This window comes from Scomber scombrus, chromosome 4 (genome assembly GCF_963691925.1).
Source record: "Scomber scombrus chromosome 4, fScoSco1.1, whole genome shotgun sequence".
Classification (NCBI taxonomy): domain Eukaryota; kingdom Metazoa; phylum Chordata; class Actinopteri; order Scombriformes; family Scombridae; genus Scomber; species Scomber scombrus.
Window position 1 is genome coordinate 21,063,893 of NC_084973.1, and position 21,715 is coordinate 21,085,607.

A 21,715-nucleotide genomic window follows, 5' to 3' on the forward strand; every position below is an offset into this window, starting at 1 on the left:
TACTATTTTCCACCTTGGTGGACAATAAAGTTGTAATCTATTCTATCTATCAAAAGCTTTCTTTGTATAGGAGTCAATAAGCAGTACATTTACCTGAAAACACGAGGGAAAGGATAAGAATATAGTCCAAGAGGATAGAAAACCAGATGTATCGCCTTTGTTCTCTTCCCTTCACATAACAATTGATATTACAGTCATCATCCTTACAAAGATCTTCTCTTTAGCGAGCAGGAGAATTGACCAGGGCTGGTGGTTTAGAGAGACAGAGGGAGGAAGACAAAGTAGGAGAAGCACAGGCTTTAATAGACAGTGTTGTTGATGGATGTGATTATACCCTCTTCATGTTGCCCCCCTATTCTCTATAGATTCCAGATGATAACAGTCTTTGGACCCTCTCTTTCTTCCTCGACCAATGTTTTCCTCGAATCCTGTGCTTTTCAACCCTTTATTTCAACATCTTGCCTTTTTCTCCTGTCTGTCATCCAGGCTTTCTGTTTCTGTTTATCCCCCTTTCTCTCGTAGGCCTTGTTCTTTCCCTCTGTTCTTACTTCTCTAAACCCTGTGCACTTTCTTTGATTCCATCCTCCCCAAAACACTGTCCTCTTCTCACAATCACTTCCCCTTTACCCTCCTCACGTGCTAAGACTCCCTCCTTTCTCTTCCCTAACAATCCCTCTTCTATCCTAACTATCTTTTTCTCTTTACCGCTGCCTCTCATCCTTTCATGGCCGTCATCCCAGCGCGCCTCCTTACAGTTTACGACAGTGTTCACATTTCCAAAGAAAAAACACCCCCTGATGGGTGGTACGTGTTTGCCTTGAAACACATTAGCAGTGTCGAGTAAAATGCTATGACAAATGTCAGGAGACTAACAGTGGGGATCCTGCTGGTCATTCAGCCAACCAGCAGAAGCACTGTAGTGCGCTCCACCACAACACTGAGGCTCAAAGTGTAACCAATCCCCCAACGCCATACAATATCTGCCTTAATCTTACTCAAGCTCCGCTCATTACACACTCAGCATGGGTCGGAGACAGGCAACACAGGGAGTTATGCGGCTGGGATTTGTGCACCAACTGTGTGTGAGTTTTGGTGTATGTGTGAGTGTATGTGTGTAGATGCAATGATGTGGTATCGCTATCGCTGCAAGATGAAGCCACAGTAAAAGGGTGTGTAATACGCCATGACACTCTACGCAGATCAAGTAGATTTATAGTCCGTATCATCCCCTCCCATAAGAGACAAAACCATAGAGAATGTTAATTTCCACTGCCATAAACAACCATAATAAGCACCACACTGACATGTGAGCATGTTTGCATGACTGTATAAGAATCAGCATGCTGTGATACATAGTCAGCATACATGACGTGCAAATGTGTGTGTAAAACTGTGTGGCTGTGTGTTTGAGTATACGCAGGTGTGCGTGCATGAGTAAGCGGTTGTGCACATGTCTCCTTTTTACCCCATTATCACAGTAAAAGAAAACCTGGCCATGCCTTGTTCGCCGCCTCTGTCATGCGAGGTGATGTCATCTAGGGTAAATTCAGACAATCCTAATTGTGCAGGGTGATAATGCGTCCTCATAAAGACTAACATATTTCAACCCGCAATAATACTCTTTGTATTCCAACAACTTTTCAGCACCCTCAAGTATCTAGCTTACATTCAAGGACAGGCAGAGAAAGGTCTCTGCCAAAAGCTAGAGAGCTGATCTGAAAAACAGAAGCAAAAACCTGAAAAAGAAGTTTTGTGCACAAAGACACACACTAGTACGTGAGCAAAAATCACTTCCTTGCATACATTACTTTCACACATGCTTAAACAACTATGCACACACACACAGACGTACACATAAATTCCAAAAAGCAGCAGACTGGAGGGCTGGAGTGGTACGGCTCCCAGTCTGCCAGTTCAGTTTTATGTCTCGGCTTTGATACCCACCCAGCATGGGAGCCCATTCCACCACCTGAGGTGGGTGTGTGTGTTTATGTATGTGTGTGTGTCTGGATGTGTGCGAGTATGAATGTCAAATCCACCACCTGTTTGTTAGTGTGGAAAGCCAAACTCCATCTACTTCCAGAGGGTGCACTTGGATGCTTGTGTGCCTGAGTATTTTCGTGTGTGTTTATCAGCACAAGTTTCTGCAAGCGAGTGTGTATCTGCGGTGTTTTCCACATGAAGCTGTTCCTCATTTATCAATTTAGGGAGGGACAGCTATATGAGCTGAGGGTCTATTCCTCTCCTTCACAATGAAACCTCACTGGGCTCCTTTTCTCCTCCAGCTCACATAACCCACCTTCTGGCCAGATCAGGTCATACACAGTGACAAGAAAACCACAATGAGAATCACTGGAATGAACCAAACACATGAGTATTGAATTTCCAGTTGAAACCCTGTGTGTATACAGTATATACTTTGTACACTTTGAAGGTATTATTTTTACTCAAATGTCAAAATCCCCTCTTCTCTGCCAATTTTTCTTTCACAGAGAAGTTTGTGAGCGATCTAATAGCTGCAGTAATAGAAGCAATAGTCATATTATGCTACCATATTCATTAATCTGTGGCACTTTTTCTGGATGATTAGGCTCTATTAACATTGTTGAATCTGTGCATGGCTGAGGTATAATCCCTATGAAGTGTCTCACAAAGACAGATGGTAAAAAATAAGAAAAGTCAAGAGGAAAACGTGTTGAAGAGATAATGCAGTGGGACACCTCTGACAGCCGTGGGCAAATCTGTTCCACCACATGTCCTATAACCTAAACTTTTCTTATTCTTCTTTCTTATGAACCCCACTCTGAGAGAACATGACAAATGCAGCAGAACAATGTTTTATCTCATCTGACATCCCAACAACAAGGAAATAAACATAAGCTGACAGCCAATCAGAATGCCCATCTGCTGGTCTGCCTCGCAGTGGTTGGATTGCACACCAAGTGGTGAAGGAATAATTTCTGTGAGGGACACACCCCAGAGATTGTAAGTGGAGGAGCTGTGGGATGAGGTAAAGAGAGAAAATAAGAAAGATACAGGGAATTTGGAGAGAGTGGAACGGGCAGCCACATGGCAACTCCGGGCTATTTGATTGGTGGAGGCATGCAGGCAGCCAGGCAGGGAAGACCAGGAAATGTAATTCAGGGAGGCTGTCTGGATATGACATCTTTGGGAGCTATTCAATCTGCAGCCAAACCCTCAAGTGGCGCCTCGCCTGGCATGGTGGCAGGGAGGTTACAACTGTGAGCTCACTGCCTGTCAACCCCACTACACCCTCTGTGGAGGCAAATATATGATGGGGAGAGGAGAGGAGAGGAGAGGAGAGGAGAGGAGAGGAGAGGAGAGGAGAGGAGAGGAGAGGAGAGGAGAGGAGAGGAGAGGAGAGGAGAGGAGTGGAAAGGAAAGGAAAGGAAAGGAAAGGAAAGGAAAGGAAAGGAAAGGAAAGGAAAGGAAAGGAAAGGAAAGGAAAGGAAAGGAAAGGAAAGGAAAGGAAAGGAAAGGAAAGGAAAGGAAAGGAAAGAGAAGAGAAGAGAAGAGAAGAGAAGAGAAGAGAAGAGAAGAGAAGAGAAGAGAAGAGAAGAGAAGAGAAGAGAAGAGAAGAGAAGAGAAGAGAAGAGAAGAGAAGAGAAGAGAAGAGAAGATATAGCAACAGAAATACTACAATGAAGAAAATATATGTATACACTTACAATGTAACTAAAAAAAAGGGTGCAGCCAAGAATAAGCTAGACTTAAAAGGAGTGGGTTAACGTCTGAAAGGAAAGGTGGAGGGAAAGCCGAGAGACGGAGGCACAATGGGACTCAGCTCAAGCTGCGGAGAATGAATGGGAGAAAGACTGAGGAAGGAAAGGCGGAGTGAGTGAGAAAGTGATCCAGGCGCCGGCTGTGGTTCTTCTCTGTCAAGCATGGCTCATGGAGAGTAGTGATAATTGACAACAGTGGCTGACGTTCTTCCCCGGACCACTCTATTCATTACAGAACCAAAACAATCTCCCCCTACCCCCATCATCATGCCTTAAGAAGTACATTAAGCAACAGTGCTTTATATTAATGTGATACTGTACAACTGGGAGCAATGTAGAGGGACCATAATAGGCGGTGTTCTTCGGGTCAAAGGTGGCAATGTTCACACAAGCATTGCAGTTCAAAAGTGTTTGGAATATCTGACATGAGCCAATTAGTAAAAAGTGAACATCATATGGTCCTGTTTTTCAAATCAGATACAATGCAGACTTTGAGTGAAATGTGCTTTATATTTTGGGATTTTTAGACAGGGGACTCAAGTATAATTCATATTTAGTGCTTACATGGTTTATAGTTGTCCTCTAGAGATAAATATTGAAAGTCAAAAACTGAAGCATTTCAGATGCATTCACTAGATGCAGGCACTCCACCACCACAACTAACAAATAAATAAGCTAAGAAACAAATGAGTCTTGACTGTGTGCCATTTAAATGAAAAGCTCCACATAAAGTTTATAAATTATTTGTGATATTAACTATTTTCATTTTAATGTACTGCCATTTGTCCTGTGTGCATTATCATGAAATAATGTCATATTGGTGTGATTTAAGAATATTTGTGTTGCTCCAAGAACATCATTATGGTTTAACTAGGGCTATATTTAGGGGTATGTTTGAATGATTGACAAATGTGTAACCCTATCACTCTATTGATGTTACTCTCAGCTTAACCCTATAATCAAATGTGGGTTTCTTGCTCCATATAAATAATTAAATAAATACAGCCAGCAACAGCATTTTTTCCAAATCAAAAGGTTTCAAAAAGTTCCTTCATAGACATACAGGTGACCTCACAGACTTTTTGTGTGTATTATCAATAGTTTAGGGTAATATAATGCAATGCCAACCCTTTTTACACCATTTTATAGCACAAACATACTAATGTTCCCTTGTATTGAGGTTTAACAGAACACACCTGGATCATAGAAGAATGACATCATGGGAGGAAATGGGACCTAATAGTTCAGATGCTGCCATTCAGTTTCACTCCCTGCCATTCATATACTTTTGGCTTCCCTGCTGTCTTCCCTGCTGGTTTCTGGGTCTAATAGCAGTTTCTGAAGAATCTTATCAGTCAAGTTATGACTTCACTGTCTAGTCCTCACCAGTCAGCATTCAGCCTCAGAGGTAGACGATGACAGCTCACTGCTGGATACATGCTCCAAAAATCTTTTATCAAGCCCATTCATTCATACTTGCATACAGATACAGAAATTTGAGGCGCACAAAGACACGCAAACAGAATCACTCACCCTCCCTCCCTCCCACACAGAAACACTCATCTACCATTTCATCCCAAAGAGACACACATTCAAACAAACAGAAGAGACGGTTATTGTCCGAATGCAATTATCTTGTACTGTCCATCTCCTTGACTGCTGTGGGACAAAGGGCCCTCTGTTGATGAGGCTAGCAGCGTGTGAATAGGAGGTTAGACATCCTTGGCCTTTTCCATGGCTGTGGACATTCAATCTGCCATCCACACATCCCAGTGGATCTGATAACACTAAACAAACCCCAGAGAGAGAGAGGGAGAAAAAGCCAGACGCTAATGGCTTCAGTATTGTGTGTAAATCCTCTCTTATCTGCCTGTTCTCTGTGTTAAGAGAATGGTCAAGGGCAGTGGGATAGAATAAACTCTATAACCGCAATGTTGTCTGCCAGCGCTCACCTCAACGTAAACAGTTTAGAATAGGGCATGACCATGCAGAGGCGGATTGAGGAAACATGTGAAACTGTGAAATTCCATAAACGAAACACAAATACACACATATACACAAAGCTTGCTATCTGCACTGATGCCAGAAAAAGCTGACCTGGCATTAGATGGGAGCTAATTATTCTCAGCTTCTCAGATTCTCCCATCGGAGTTGTCTCACATACACACACACACACACACACACACACACACACACATGCACGCTAATTGTTGTACTGATTCTCTCTTTAGCACTGTCTTGTCTGCGTCTCGTGGCGACAGAACAGTAAGAGGGAGAAAATGAGAAGAAAGGTAAAAGGAGCGAGGATGGGAGGAAAAGAGAAGACATGGTGGATTATCCCCCTAATCCCTCCGACCCATTATAGGTGGGGAGGCTCAGCTCCTAATACATTAAGAGTACAGTAGGAACCTGATTCTCTTTCTTCCTCTACCTCTCTCACTCTCCTCCTCCTGTTTTCTTTTTTCCACATCCCCCATTTTTGTTCAGTGTTTTGTGTTTGGTAATTCAATCTGCTGCATGGTAATCACAAACTATGCTAATATTATTAGCTGACTGTCTTTGTTTTCCCCAGCGATATTTGGGAAAAAATGCAGCACTACAAAGAAAAATGAGAAGTATTTTGTGATTATTTTATTTACAACCAATGGACTGACGAATATGGCGATGTATTCCAGTATGAAGCCTTAATCAGAGCATACATATGCTGTATGTGACACCAGTGAGTTTTCTTCTTAAAGGAGATATTCTGCATTGAAATCATCAAGCAGCAAAACAACAAAAACACACAAAAAAATAATAAGAAAAAGAGAAGATCCTCAAGAGCAACAACAGAGTAGGAAGGGGAAAAAATAAGAAAAAGGATCATGTGAATGACATACACTCTACCTAATCATCATCTAAAGTACATAACATACAAAGTAAAAAAAAGAATGACAGATAAACTGCGTGGTACATTTAGTCCTGTTTTTTGCAATTTTGATACATCTGATAATGTCATGTGTAAGTTTTTCGAATGCTTTCATTTTTGTGAGACCTGCCTGGTTTTCTGTACAAATGTTTGATCTCCATGAAAGTTACGATAGCACTTCCCTCAGTCATGTGGGAGGCATCACGTTTGGAAAGAGTGACATGTGTCCTTTGCTGTTTTCTCTTCAAAACAAAATCTCTTACTCACCAGAATCTTTAGGAGTAGTCTGGCACTGGCGTATCTTAATAAATCATGTTTAGTTTGATTTATTGTTGAAATGACAAAATGAAGAGATGCACTGTAAAAAAACACTCACCTTTCTTTCACAGACTGGGACAAAACCTCTCCTGTTCTCTTTATTTTTTTCTCTTTCTTTGTCTCAGTTGTTCTTAAAAAGGGAGCATTTTTGCAAATTTAACTGGTACGCCTAAAATCTGTTCGATATTTCATTTCATAAAATTATGACAAAATGCAAGTTAATAGGTGAAATCTGATAAACGGTTTGGTCTGTTTTGATGCTGTATTATCTTGAATACATTGATTCAAACTAACATATTTGCACAAGAAGAGCAACTGTAATCGTATAAAAGGTAAAGATGCAAAACTAATTACAATAGTAATTTCCTCTGCAGTCACCTGTATCACGGCTGAGAGCGGAGCAACAGTATACTCATCCATCACAACGATCCCTTCCACAATATATGTATCAATCAACCACTAATTTGTGAATAAACTCTGACTGTACCGCAGCTTCAAGAGCTCAAAGAAAATACTGTTTTCACATATTGTGCACGTCTCAGAACAACTTCCTCCATTACAGTGACATAGTGCTACATCTGAGAGGTTTCTCTAAATGAGGACATCTCTATCCCAGTGCCCAAAACACACAAAGGCAGGAAAAGGGTCTGGAACAACAACAATGGCCTGAAAGCAGAGACTTGGTGGAGTTGGGTGTCACCTTTTAGACAGGTTCTAAGGCTGTGGGCTGTCAGAGGCTGGCAGTCTGGCTGTCTTTTTTCATAAGCCGACAACAAACTCTTGAGTCTGGGTCATTTAGGTGCCTTCCCCTGGGAAAAAAGACTATCACTTAAGGAGTTGATGCTCCTCACTTGTGACTCAGTGAAAATGCAAAACAGAAAAGATGCTCCTCACTCATTCAGAAAAGCTTAATGGTTCAAAAATCTAAAATCTTGCAAGCACAAGTACATATATACGCACACACAGACACGCACACACAATAGTCATCTCATGTTACTCCCAAACAAGACTTGAATATAGACGACTGTGGGTAAATTACAGCAAATTCACACACTTGATTTGCCTGCATGCTTGCCAGCATACAGACCCTCACTGTACGTGACGGGAGCAGGTGTTGAATGTAATGAGTTTGTCTACAAGCTGTTATAAAATGACAACTGGGAGTGTGGACCCCATCATTGGCAGATACACCCCTTTTTTGTACGCTGAACACAAGCACAGACAAACACATTGGTGCTGCCTCCCTAACTGCATACCTCTGTCAATACCACTTGTCTTTCAGTTGACTGTTTGAGTAGAAGAGAGGAGTATGATGGAGGTGGGACACACCTCCACAAGTGAGTGAATGTGTGTGTGTATGCATGGGAACTACTACTATACCCCTTACTAGGGCGAACAGATGTGCTCCCATGTGAAATGAGTGTGCCAGGTATGGAAATGTTTAAATTAATGTCACACGACCACAGCTCAAAGTATTCGTCGTGCAGTTCACCTCGATGACACGATCACACTGCCAACTACACTGCACCTGTAAATCACTCCATCTATTCCTTTCAATCACTTGCACAATCTGCCATCAGTTATTCATCTTCAGGAAGCGTGCTCCCCCTCTCACCATTCTTATCAGAATCATCATCAGATTCAAAGTCACTTTAATACAAGTACAAGAAAAAAGGAACTGTTCTTATTAATGACTGACGCAAGAGGTACCACAAAACATACTATGAACAGTAGACAGTGCACACATTTACAAAGCACTAAAAGGGCTTGCCCTATAATTGTACAGGCTAGGCCAAATAAAACATCTGCCAACCCAAAAACATATCATTCTAATGCCAAAAATTACACCAGATATCCATTCATTTAGAAATCAATAGCTTTTGGGAGCCTTTGTGTGGTGCTGTTCCAAAACGTGGGAAACTCTTGTTAGCATTGTTACTTTAGAAATAAGGCAATGTGTAATATACGTGCGTAGTGAGGGTGTGGTTGAGGACTTTATTTATTATTACTTTATTTAACTCTGTTATAACCGTACTTAGTTTACCTTTATTGTAACAGTACTTTATTTAACATGATTATAGCAGCAGTTTATTTAGTAGTTTAGTGTAGTTTACAGTATCTTAGGGATTTTAAAATATCAAGATATGCCATGTATCTTGATATAGCCTGAAAAAATATTTATTATAAATAAAAATAGAAATAAGAATAGATTTATGGGCCGTATCACCCAGCTCTATTCTGAATGATAATCAGATACAAATGTCGGGCTAAAAGCACTGAAAGATGACTGCATAGCCACTAAGTTTTATTCACCAGTTAGTGCTGTGAGGGAGAGGTTCATTAAATGGAGAAAGAGAAGGGAACCAATAAGTAATTGCTGAAGTCCAGACAAGGTGCTTGTGCTCCTTATACATCCCTTTTCTTTATCTCAATCTTTCTACCTTTACCAATGCCTTTCCTCACCTCACTGCTGAGTGTGGCCTACCTCAAAAGTCTCTGAAATATATTCATTTGCATTCTTCCATCTATCTATCTGTCTATCCATCTCAAAAGCAGCTCATCCTCATTGCTCCATCTGTCCATCATTGATCATTACTCTCCCTGATTTCCATTCCTCCCTCTGTCATATTTGTGACCATCCATCCATCTTCTTCAATAAACACAACAGGAGCTACAGGGTGCAAGAATATATGAATTCTGCAGTGTTGAAAAAGTGGTAGCATTTTACATACATCATGTGAATTCATAAATATTTAAGGTATATCTGTGAATCCAAAGGAAAAAACTTAAAAGATGTTGACACAGTTTATGCAGTTATTAAAAAGATGCATTTTTTTGGGATTGGCTTGGCAATATGGAAGTGATACAAAGAGTTAAATTACAAGTAAATGAGTCAGATACACTCAGGGAGAATCTCATAGATTGACTCGAAACACAGATAACTAACTTCAGTAAGTATGTACTATTTTACAGATAAATAGTGGTTTCAGGTTTATAAAACTAAACGAGGGTCTATATATAAAAGATTGCTAGTTTAACAGACGCAAACACAAGCTTCTTTAGTAAAGGGAATTAGTCTAAACAGACAAAGGGCTGTTTATTCTCAGCTTTATCTGCAAACTACTTCAGACAAACAAACAAAAAAGCACCTAACATCGCACTACCTGTGGCGACTTGATCTGATAAAAGTCCCCACCAAAAACATTCCCCTTTGTGCAAAACCAACTCATCATCTCCAAATGTGAACAATATATCTTTCCCTGAAAACTAATTTCCCTGTGAAAATGGGGTTTTAAGTCTTTTGAGGCTCCTTTTAAATTCTAATAAACTAATTCCAAGGCCGATGCAGAGAAAGGCTTATTTCAATTTCACAAGGCTTTGTTCAAATTTGTTTTACATTATGATGCTGGTGGACAGGGATGGAGGAGGGAGGGAGGAGGAGAGGGGCAGGTATTTTTTTTTAATGCATCCGGGTATCCGTTTTGTTGTTTGTGTTCCTCTCCCTATAAAACACGAAGGAATATTATATGTTCAAACTTAGTCTTGTTCATCCTCTCCCTCTCTATATATTCGGTCTCTGCTGATCTTTCATACAGACAAATACTGGAAAATTTCCTCAAGGTCCAAAAATAAATGTGTATATTACTATGATAAAAACTCATGCTTTCAGCAGTGCCTATCCACACTACTGGGAAGCACATGCACCACTGTAAAATAACATTGTCTGTGCACATTACAGCAAAGTAAATCTCCCAATCTCACACACACACACACACACACACACACACACACACACACACACACACACACACACACACACACACACACACACACACACACACACACACACACACACACAGAGTGAAAGTCTAGCCTTTTTCTGTTTGCTGTGAGTTGACAATAACAGCTACAGAGATGGATTTCCTCACATAAAAATAACTAATAAAGAACATGGATGAGTTAAGTTACAGGCAAACAACAAGCTCCCACGGGGAAAGTGGCACATGCAAAACTGTGGTTAAGATACAGGGTGCAGAGCAGTAAAATAGTAATTGCAGCCTCTAATGACTATAATAACATACCTTAACACTGGGCGGTTCAACTCTGGGCTGCCTTTGTTGATTGCAATCATTGTTAATTGCACGTGTTTGAGCCAATTAAGAACAGTAGCAATTTCAACTGTTGCTGCTCTGACTAGGCCCATCTCATTGTATGAAATTTACAGAATATCTATGCATAAATATATTTCAATATAAAACTTTTGAGGAAAGTATAATTACAAGAATGTGCAGAGATAGTATTTAGAGTATTCGGAAATAATCAATCACTTTAACAAAATCAGCATCATCACAGCAGTTTGTACTTGACAGGCTTTACCCAAACATAAAGATTCAGTGTGTGTGTGTGTGTGTGTGTTCAGATGAATTGCACTGCCTCTGGCTAAGTAAGACTGTAGCAGCTATTAGTTTTATGGTATTTCTCCATGGGCAGAATATTGTGCCCATAAAAGGAATTTCCAAAGGGGACTTTTTGTTTTATAAGGAGAATCATGCATGCTCACAAAAATACCCACATATAGTGCATATCGTACCTGAGACAGACACATGGATACATCCCTTACACAATGATAAAATGTATGCATGGGGTCAGCCACCATGAGTAGAAAGTAAAGGAGGACAGAGGAAACATGTTTTTAGAGAAATAAAACGTCTTTTCCTTTGAAACATCACATGAAGCGAAGTCCGTTCCTGTTGACAGTAGCAGAGGATCACAGCTGGATCAGCTGTCAGTCGGAGTTAACAGCTGTGGTGACTTTTGATGGAGTTTGTACCTGTACACTCGTGCACTATGCTTATACTAATAAAGGCTCACAGTTACCACTATCAATGCCACAGCTGCAGTGTTTTCTCTCTTTAGCCTGCTACCTGTTTGACAAACAGTATTTATTTTGTGTTTTTTTGTGTCCTGCTCAGAGGCAAATGAACCATTTTTACTGGAAGAATGCATTTGTATTATTTACTAATTACTTGCATATTTATTGATATTCTGATTGTGAATTCATAGTTTAGTGCCCAGAATATAATTAGGGTGTCTTTTGAACACTGAAGATAATGTATAAGGCTAAATGTTTCAGGGAAAGTTGAAACGATGAAACTCATATCAAACCCGACACTCAGGAACTTTTAGCCTCACATGTGACTGAATGAAAATGATTATAAATTATGTAAATGATGTGTTTAAAAAGTGTTTCTTGCTGACAGACAGACTCTCCATGGCTTTAATTTCATTCATAATAAAAGTTAATGGGGGGAAATAACAGATCATTAAAAAAAATCTTTCCATTAAATGAAGAACATTGTTTGTGGTTCTAGACTAACAATTAACAGATGTTTAGCCGGATGGTGAATCAAAAATAAATAAAACATAAAATGTGGGAGTGATACTTGAGTTTAATCTGTTATCTGTCTCCACTCCGGTCTGAATGTTATGTTGTGATATATCAGATCAGTCTGATCAGCTGCGTCATCCAATCAATAACCTCTTTATCATAAGGGAGTTGCGTCCGCCGGTAAAAGACTTCCGTGGAGGCTCCCTATATCAACGCTCATGGCTCCTCAAATATCCCCCCTCACTCCTCAATCCTCAGATCAGAAATAAGAGCTTTGAGAAGGCCTTCAAAATAGCGGACCAGAACAACTTCCTGGTGAAGTGAGGAGCGAGGAGCGAAAAAAGATCAAATAAGAGACTCCAGATGTACCGAAAGATGAGGTTTGGTTAAACTGGTCTGAACAGTACATTAAACATAATGAATAAGCATGCTATGGGTACATCTTAACATTGCAGACTACAGGAAACAGTCGAACATGTATTTTTATACAGTCCTAGATATAAACAAGAGAGACAGACACTTAAAATTAAACTTATGCTACAAAGGAATCATATGACACTAGCTATTAGAGAAATGTTGTAGAGGAGTTCAGGTGATGCAGGATACAGGGATATTTTCAGATTTTTAGGAAACGGTAATGCACCTAAAAGCTGTTTGCAAACTGCCATTAGGCAACACAAGACATTAGCCACTGTCCACAGGAAGTGTACCGGGCTTTGAAACCAATTTGACATAGTGACCAAACCATGTAATTACAACTTTTGGATCTGACGGGCACAAAAAACTTTTTTTTCAAATTTTTTTGCCCACATTATGGGAAAAGGAGTGGTGGTCAAATGGTGGGTACATTTTTTTTAAGCACCACAACTCCTACAAAATCACTCATTTCATGATCAGAATTCGATCCATTTGGTCCGATAACAATTGGAAAGTCTAGAAAATCCATACGACTGACTGAATTATTTTAACCTACATTCAAGTTAGCGGAGGGCTAAACTGGAAGTTAGCCAACTTGGACAGCAGAAATCTGTGATGTGCATGCAGTTGGTAAGCGGGGTTAAAGGAATCACTAGTGTGCTTGCTTTATGGGCCCCACAACACGGAAGATGTATGTATAGAATATCCAAGTAATTTTATACCCAGAAGTTAAACTATTTTGGCTTCATGCGAAACTGAGCAATTTCACAGGGATGAACGGGATCCCGCCCCCAAGGTTGAAAGAGCATAAAATACATTCATGGTATTCCAAACCTGCTCCAAAGTCTCCAAAGTCAACTTGACAGGTGACAAGCAAGTGTTGAGCTGTCGCAAGTGTGTAGGGAGGGTTGAGCTTGAGCTCGTCACAGCCCTGTGCTCAAGGGACCACATTTGCCCAACGTGGTACAGAAATGCTCCCTCACAAGGATTTGTTTCCAATCATGGATACTGTTCTATGTGCTCATATAACATACACATACATACCTGATTTTCATGTGCATATGTTTTGAGACTAATTATACATATAGATGCCCGTAAGTAATGCACAAAAACTTTACACACAATGTGTCCTTTTTTTATTGGCTCAGTAAAGAAATGCTATGACATGCTGTGCCCTCCAAGTAAGGGGATAAACAAGCTATACTTTGTTATTTCTGTTCTGTTTGGGAGCAGATCCAATCAGTAAGGGCATCCAGCCCCAGCAAAGCTGAGGTATTGTGTTAAACCGATTGGATCAACAGGACATGCAGGTGATCAGGTGCCATTTTGTAAAAAGCTTAATTAGCTTTTGTGAAACGTTTCTGTGGTTTGGAATTTAGATCACATCTATGTTCCTGTCCTTGCTTTCATTCAATGGCAAATCTTCTGTTTTTTGATGTGCTCCCCAGCTTTCCTACAGCCATATCAGAGCTCTAATTGCTGTGTTAAGACACTACTAATGCAAAAGGAACATTTCCTGCTGCTTCACATTAAAAACTTTCCACCACAAACCACTGACTGGAAGGGTTTTGTTGTGAGGCATCTACAGGAAATTGAGTGCTATTTGTCACAGATGTACGAAACTGACTGCTGACAAAGCAGAATATGGTCATTTTTTGTTGTTTTTGTCAGCAGAAGAATGGTAAGGAGGGAATGGTGAAAGAAGAAGCAGTCACAGTAAACAGTTTAACTGAACTGCTTTACAGATGACAAACAACCTGATAATAAGACAGAACAGACTTATGCACACAAAAAATGATATAAAATAGAACCAATAAAATAGATTAAACAGAAATGGCATTAAAAATAGATAAAGAGAATAAAATAGAATCATTTTAAAACTTTAATACAATAAAAGAAATGATTAAATAAGTTTAAAAATGCCCATAAAATATTCTACTAAAAAGCCAGGCTAAAGAGCTTTTAAAATCATGTTTAAAGATGCCAAAACATTCAGCTGCTCTCAGTTCATTAGGTGGATGTCATATACTTTTTTAGCGACTAACAACCAAAGTTATGTCTCATCTATCCACATAAACTTTTTATTTTGATTTGCCACTCAGTCTACATAAATGTAAATGTCAATTCATTCGTGCGACAACAAAACTTTCTAAATAGCTCAATACTTCACTAACTCTGGTATGTCTTCAGTGATTGTCATTGTTCTACAAGAGCATCAATATATCGCCACTAAAAGCAAGGATGTGTGTCTCCATTATTATCCATATTCCTGCATTGATTTTGATAGCAATATAACAGCTTTTACTTATGATGTATTGTGGTGGAACAATACATTTTGAATTAAAGTACGTGCAAGCTTGGATATGCAATTAAAAAAGGTACAATTTGCAACAAAGCTAACAATTAGTGGGATTCAGGTGGTAATTAAGACTCAGAGTCAGTATCCCTAACGAGTCTGGTACATTATTCTTTTGGAGAAGGAACAGGATTGGTCAATCAATGACCATCATCTGTGAACATGTGTGTATGTGCGCATTCATGTTTTGAACCGCAATTGCTGCACAAGTTTGTATGCACACACACAGACACACACTGCCAGCAGCTATTTCACCATGGTGCCGACTGCCATTAATTCCCGTGCCACATCTCCTTAGGTGTGAAACTGGTGACAGAAACATCCTCAGTCACAGAAACGCTCTCTCTCTCTCTCTCTCTCTCTCTCTCTCTCCCTCTCTTTCTGCCTCATCGTCCCTCTCTCCTCTTTCCATCACTCCACCTCCATCCATATTCAGTAGATCCCGGCGTGTGGAATAAGAAGAGAAGGAGGTGGACTGGGAGTAGAAGGTGGAAAAGGGGGAATAGGAAGGGTGGTGTGGGTGATTGTAAATTCAGAACCAGCCCTTCTTGTTGCGCGGGAATGACCCATCATTTCACACTGGGCCAAATCGCATGAATTCATAAATATAAATAACAGCAGCGAATTTGTCTTTTCAGGATGCTGTATAGAGGCACAGGCAGGGCCACATTAGAATAAAGATGCCGTCTCTCACACTATCTTTCTAGCCTCCATTATGACCCACCACACACACCTTTCTACCTTTCCTTATAAACTTCCATATATCTCCTCCTTCTTCATCCTCATTTCCCTTTCCCTCTATCACTAGCTGCTTTTATTTTATTTTGCAACCTTCACCTATCTAGTCCTGCCTTCTATTATGATTCAGAGTTATAAAGAGTGTGAAAAGAGGAGGGGAGCATATTGGCAACGCTGCTTTACTTCTTTTCTCTTCAGTTTGTAAGAGTATGTATTATATTTCATTCTTCCCATACAGTTTTCTTTTTGCTAATCCAGTGTAGGTATCTGGGTAAAAAGGATGCTGCTCGAGACCACCTCAGTGATTTTCTGATTTAAACTGTGAGGTAGTGAGAAGCAGCAAGAGAGTGGGTAGAGATTGGCCTGGGCTGCTGACAGTTTGACTGATTAGCAGCTTGGCTGTACTTTTCCAAAACCAACACACCTCTTTGCCTTTTGCACAGTTCTTCAGTAATTTTTGCTGTAAATTTTCATCTTTTCAACCGCCTTGATTGCTCAATTCTCTCCCTTTTTGTTCCTCTTGGCAACGGCCACACACACACACACACACACACACACACACACACACACACACACACACACACACACACACACACACACACACACACACACACACACACACACACACACACACACACACACACACACACACACACACACACAGAGAAAAGAGTTTTTATATGGTTGCACTCATACACACAGAGAGACAGACAAAGTATTAGAGCTAGGGCAGATACAACTGATTAGTCAAACTGCCACCTCTCCACACCACCAACGCTAATGGTTGCCACGGTAGTCAGAGATAAATATGGCCAATCAGAGACAATCACCGGGCGGGCTGAAGAGGCAGGTGAACTAATGACAAGGATGGAACAGAACGATGAAATCCTCTCTCGGAGGCCGACAGTCATTTGGCAGAAGTGAAAACAAGTGTTTTTCTCACGCATCAGGTGGGAGCAAATGACACCCACAGCCTCTCTCTCTTGTTCGCTCTTCTATCAGGATCTAAACCTCACCATCTCTCTTGTTCTCTTTCCAACTGCATTTATCACTTTTCTGTAATAGAAACTCAAAGTGACGAGGAAAAGATCAGAAGTAAAGTAGAGACAAGAATAGCACACCACTCCTTTGCTCTTTAACATATCATTTTGTGTTCAGACAAACATGCAAGCAAGATTAAAACTATGCTACTGATAAAGTATCAATACTTGCCTTTTGTCTATTCAATCAGTAGAGCTATTTTACTGAAAATGGTGAACTGAACTAAAACCTCTAAAATATTCGTTTTCTGATCTGAATCCATGAGACCAATGCCAACATTTAAGATAAATTTGGTAACAATATCATACAATATTCTTTTTTTTATCATACACACATTACATAAATGTTTTGTGACAAAGATTAAGGACTCTAAGAACACCAAAAACAAAAAAAAATCCAGATAAGATCATTCAGAATGGAACAATCAACTAAATAATCAGATAGCACTAAATAAAAACTTGATTTGAACAATTTTTAAATCCCCTGAAAATGTGGTGACAGTGCCAGAACATTCAATATTACAATAAGTAACAATCAAACTTACATTTCAGGGGGAAGAAACACCCATAGTTATTATGTATTAAGAGTTTAATCTTGTAAAAAAAACTCAGCTTATCTGGTTTGATCAGATATGATTGACAGCGGCCCGACAACATAAGCAAAAACTAAGGAATGATTATCGCATTTGATTTAAATTATTCTAAATCCTTACTGGTGCACATAAGTAAGTGACATCATTGTTTTCCAACTTCACTTAAAACCCATGAGGAGGGCATGGAGAAAAAAAGAAATACAGAAATCTCACAAGTAAAACAACCAAAACTGTTCATGTAGGATATCATTGCTTATAAGGTTTTCAGGGTCTTTAAAGTCAAACGTACATCAAAATGCTACCAATAAAACAGTGAAAATGCCTTAGTTTACCCATTTTACTGTATGTCTATGCTAACCTAATATCAGCCAATAATAACGGCCTGCAAATGCCTCCGTCAGCCAACTGTGAAAGCAGTCCAGCCCAGAACAGCATATGATTCATCTAAGAGGTCTTCCTGAGGCAGAGCCCCACCGGCACATAACTCAGGCCAACACATGCAGCAGTGTGTTGAGAGCAAAAAGGCATGGAGCCATTAATGATGAACCGCAAACAGTTATTATTCCTCCAGATTTTGAACTTCAAGCAGTTCTTCAGATAATAATGGTTCTGAAAAAAACACAGAAAAAGGTCTTACCTGCATGAGAGAACTGGCCTGACTTACTGTATCCTGTCAAGTCTCTAGCTGAGGGCAGAGACAGAGATCTTAACTCCATGAGCCATAAATGACCTTTCTCTTTCATGTGTTTTTTTTTTTTTTGCCTTCCCTTTCTTTTCCTTTCTATTTTTTCCTGAATTCATGCACTCTCTTCTTCCAGACTGTTGCTGCTACACGCTTTTATGGAAAATGAGCACACTGTTACATATCAAACAAAGGTCAGTATGTGTTAGTGGAATACGTGTGTGCATGGAAAATGGAGTCATGTCAGTTTACCTACAAAGGTCAGTGAGACATGTGCTTGAGTGATCAGGTATGACTTCCAGCAAGAGACTGAAGCCTTCAGAATGAACTAATACAAATGACTGCATCTGCTGTTAGACCTCATTCACAGGATCAATACTGTCAATCATTGAAGCACAAGCAAAGGTATTCTCTCAAACACCACAAAACTGCCCAAACAACACTGCTGAATAGAGCTTTTTTTCTACAATTGAATAAACATTTTAAATCTCAGCCATTGCACAGCAAAGAAAAAAAAAATTCCCTATTCACCTGCAAAATAATATGACTGCATTTTCTATTGCTGTAGTGCTGCCACTAGTAAACCAACCATTACTGCAAGAGAATATTTATGTCTTGGTCACACTTGATAAAAATAAGGCAAAGGCTATTTTGCACCCCTGGTGCAAATATCAATGAATGCTATTTGCACCCCAGTACAATTAGAAGTGGATGCTATTTGTACCCTGGTATATATAGCAAAGTGTTCTATTTGCACCCGCCTTGGTGCAAATATCAATGTATGCTATTTGCACCCCAGTACAATAGGAGTGCATTAAGTACCCTGTGGGACTGAGTGTTGGAGGGGAGCGCCTGGAGATATGCGGAAGACTCCCGTATCCCACCGGGACAGCGGGATAAATATACGTTGCTGTTCTCTTCTGTATATCATATAATAATTTCTGTCCGGTGAGATCTATCACTTCTCGGCGTGAAAAAATTTCAGTAGTGGCATGTGAGCGTGAGAGCAGCTTGAAGTGCATGTCTCAGGGCCAATGCTTGAGAATTGAGAGGTCTGAAATGTATTTGGTATCCATGGCAACCATTGACTTGTCTGTCAAGATTTGATTTCCATCATATAACAAACTGAAGGTTGTAAATTCAGGTATTTTCAGGTTGTATGCATTTACTTCAATAAGTTATGAAGTTACTTTACAAATGGGAAATGAATTTTTCCACTAAAAACATTATCACTAGGCTATATAACTGCTGCAAAGTCTCGAACCCGAGTCTCCTACACTAATGACGGACACGCTGTCCGTTACGCCACCGCTTCGGTCCTTTGAAATGATGTGAAAGCCCAATATATTTGCTAATACGGAAGATAGATATTGGCGTCAAATAATTTCTGACTGACAAACTGACGCTTGTATGCATTTACTGAGGAAAGATTATGAAAATATAATACAACTTTCCCGCCAGAAATGTCTTTAGAACAAACATTAGATATGAAACCTTTCTAAATTTGCCCTTTTCTGCTGGCGTGGAAGATGAATGTCTGCCATGTTTTCACGTTGTTGTACGTCTAGGGTGCAAATAGCTCAGCTGTGTGGCTGAGGCTATTTGTACCAAGGGGTGCAAATAGACACTCCGTAAAAATAAACATATACACAGTTGAGAGTTTTAATGTTCATACATTGTTTTCTGTAGTTTGGCTTTAGTTTGTAGTTTGGATTTATAGTCACATGGGCAATCTCTGATTGTTCCTCTGCAAACACATTACAAGCAACAAATATGAGGCCACTTTGCAGAATTAAGCACACCCAGTGGAGTTAACTCATGATACTTCCATGGTCCCGTAGTTACACTGCCACAGCATCGTAACTAGCATACATCACTTGATTTAAAAATCTGTGAAACTAATAAAACTGGGAACCCCTTGAGCATCAAATGCAACTTAGATTGACATTCCCACCTCCATGCCTCAAAGAAAGTAGACTTTTGGCACTGAAGAAATGGCCCACTAGACATATTATGCTATATTTTAAGATAATCAGTATTGTAAGAATCATTGATCAACAGTGACAGCTTTAAAAACCATGAAAGCCATTTGTTTACTCAGAGCTTATTGAATTCTGAGACACATTTCTGAGGATATGTATTTTTCGATTAATAAACAATACATTAATCAGATCAAATGTACTTTTCAATTTGCACTTCCACATGGAGGACACACACTGTACATGTACATTTCCAACTTCAATATAAGACCTTATACCAGAAACAACTGGAACGTCACCCTCTTTCAAAAAGAAGGCAACACGCTGGCAGCAAAGCAATAAGGCTACCTTGACCATAAAAATAAAAAAAAATAATAAAAACATTTAGTTTTAAAGCCAAGCATCCACTGCTGACACCCGAGTTCCTTTTGATGGAGCCAAGACAAACAGTTTTTATTGAAACATCAAAAGGTCTGAGCAGGAAATAACCCTCACATACATGAACTGAAGTAGCACTCATGTCCACTGGCCAATGTCAACTTAACCAGGTGTTTATTTCCTGAAAAGCAAGAAAAGAAAATCTTAACTTCTACCCTCAACCAAGACCAGCGGGAGGAAGTAGCTGAATCAAAGAGAAGGACAGAGAGGTTAATCAAGGTCTTCAACCCCATTGTAAACCAATCGTTCCAATACATGCAATATGTACAGTATCAAGAAAACGTCTCCAATAGCAGGATGACTAAGAATGTTGTTCCTGGTTGAGTGGCAGACAAAAAGAAAGAGTGAAAGAGTGACAGTGAAAGCGAGTACCAGCACTAGGAATGGATGAAGTGCTCTGACCCATTTACACAGAGATACAACATGAACACACACAAAGTAAGGGAAGTAAAGGGACATCTCAGCGGCCTACTTGCTACTCTACTCCAGGGATAGCTAAAAAAGCGTGAAACTAGATTCATATTTTTATCTACACATACATGAATGAAAACAAATTGAAGTTGTCTGATGTGCTCTGGCCACTGCTGTCATATCTGGTCTACTGTGAATGCTGCTGCTCCTCTCTAGCTTAGGCACTAGTGTCATGTGGCTCTCCAGAATTATTCAATATAGATATTTCTACACCTGTAGGCTCTTATTATCCTTTATCACATACCCTGGCTCTACTTGCCCCATGCAAGGGAAGGGAAAAAAGGACTGTGAGAATGATAATTGATAATCCCTCAGGGCTGATACAGCAGGTGGCTGAGGAATCACTGCAAGAGTGAGAATGAGGTTTCATCATCTTCACTGCAGATCTAAAGATATCAAAAACAGAGGAAAATCAGATGCCAAGAATGCTAAGGCTGATGTCTGTCTAGTAGTTAATGGTTGAGGAGAGGCTGGAGCTCAAAGGAGTACAAAGAAACCGATGGATGTGTACCAGTAAGTGTACAAAGGGCTGTATGTCCTCAGCACAGAAACATATCATAGCAGGGCTGGACTATTCTCAACTTGATAATCACACTGAACAGTCATTTTGTTTCACTTCAGTCATTAAGCTTTACATTGCGTT

The 21,715-nt window shown here is 39.9% G+C and overlaps 1 protein-coding gene across 2 annotated transcripts in view; it reads right to left on the reverse strand.

Annotated features, from left to right (window-relative positions):
- fbxl17 (F-box and leucine-rich repeat protein 17) overlaps positions 1–21,715 on the reverse strand; it is a 231,909-nt gene that overhangs the window by 84,178 nt on the left and 126,016 nt on the right. The gene's annotated exons all lie outside the window — the stretch shown is intronic.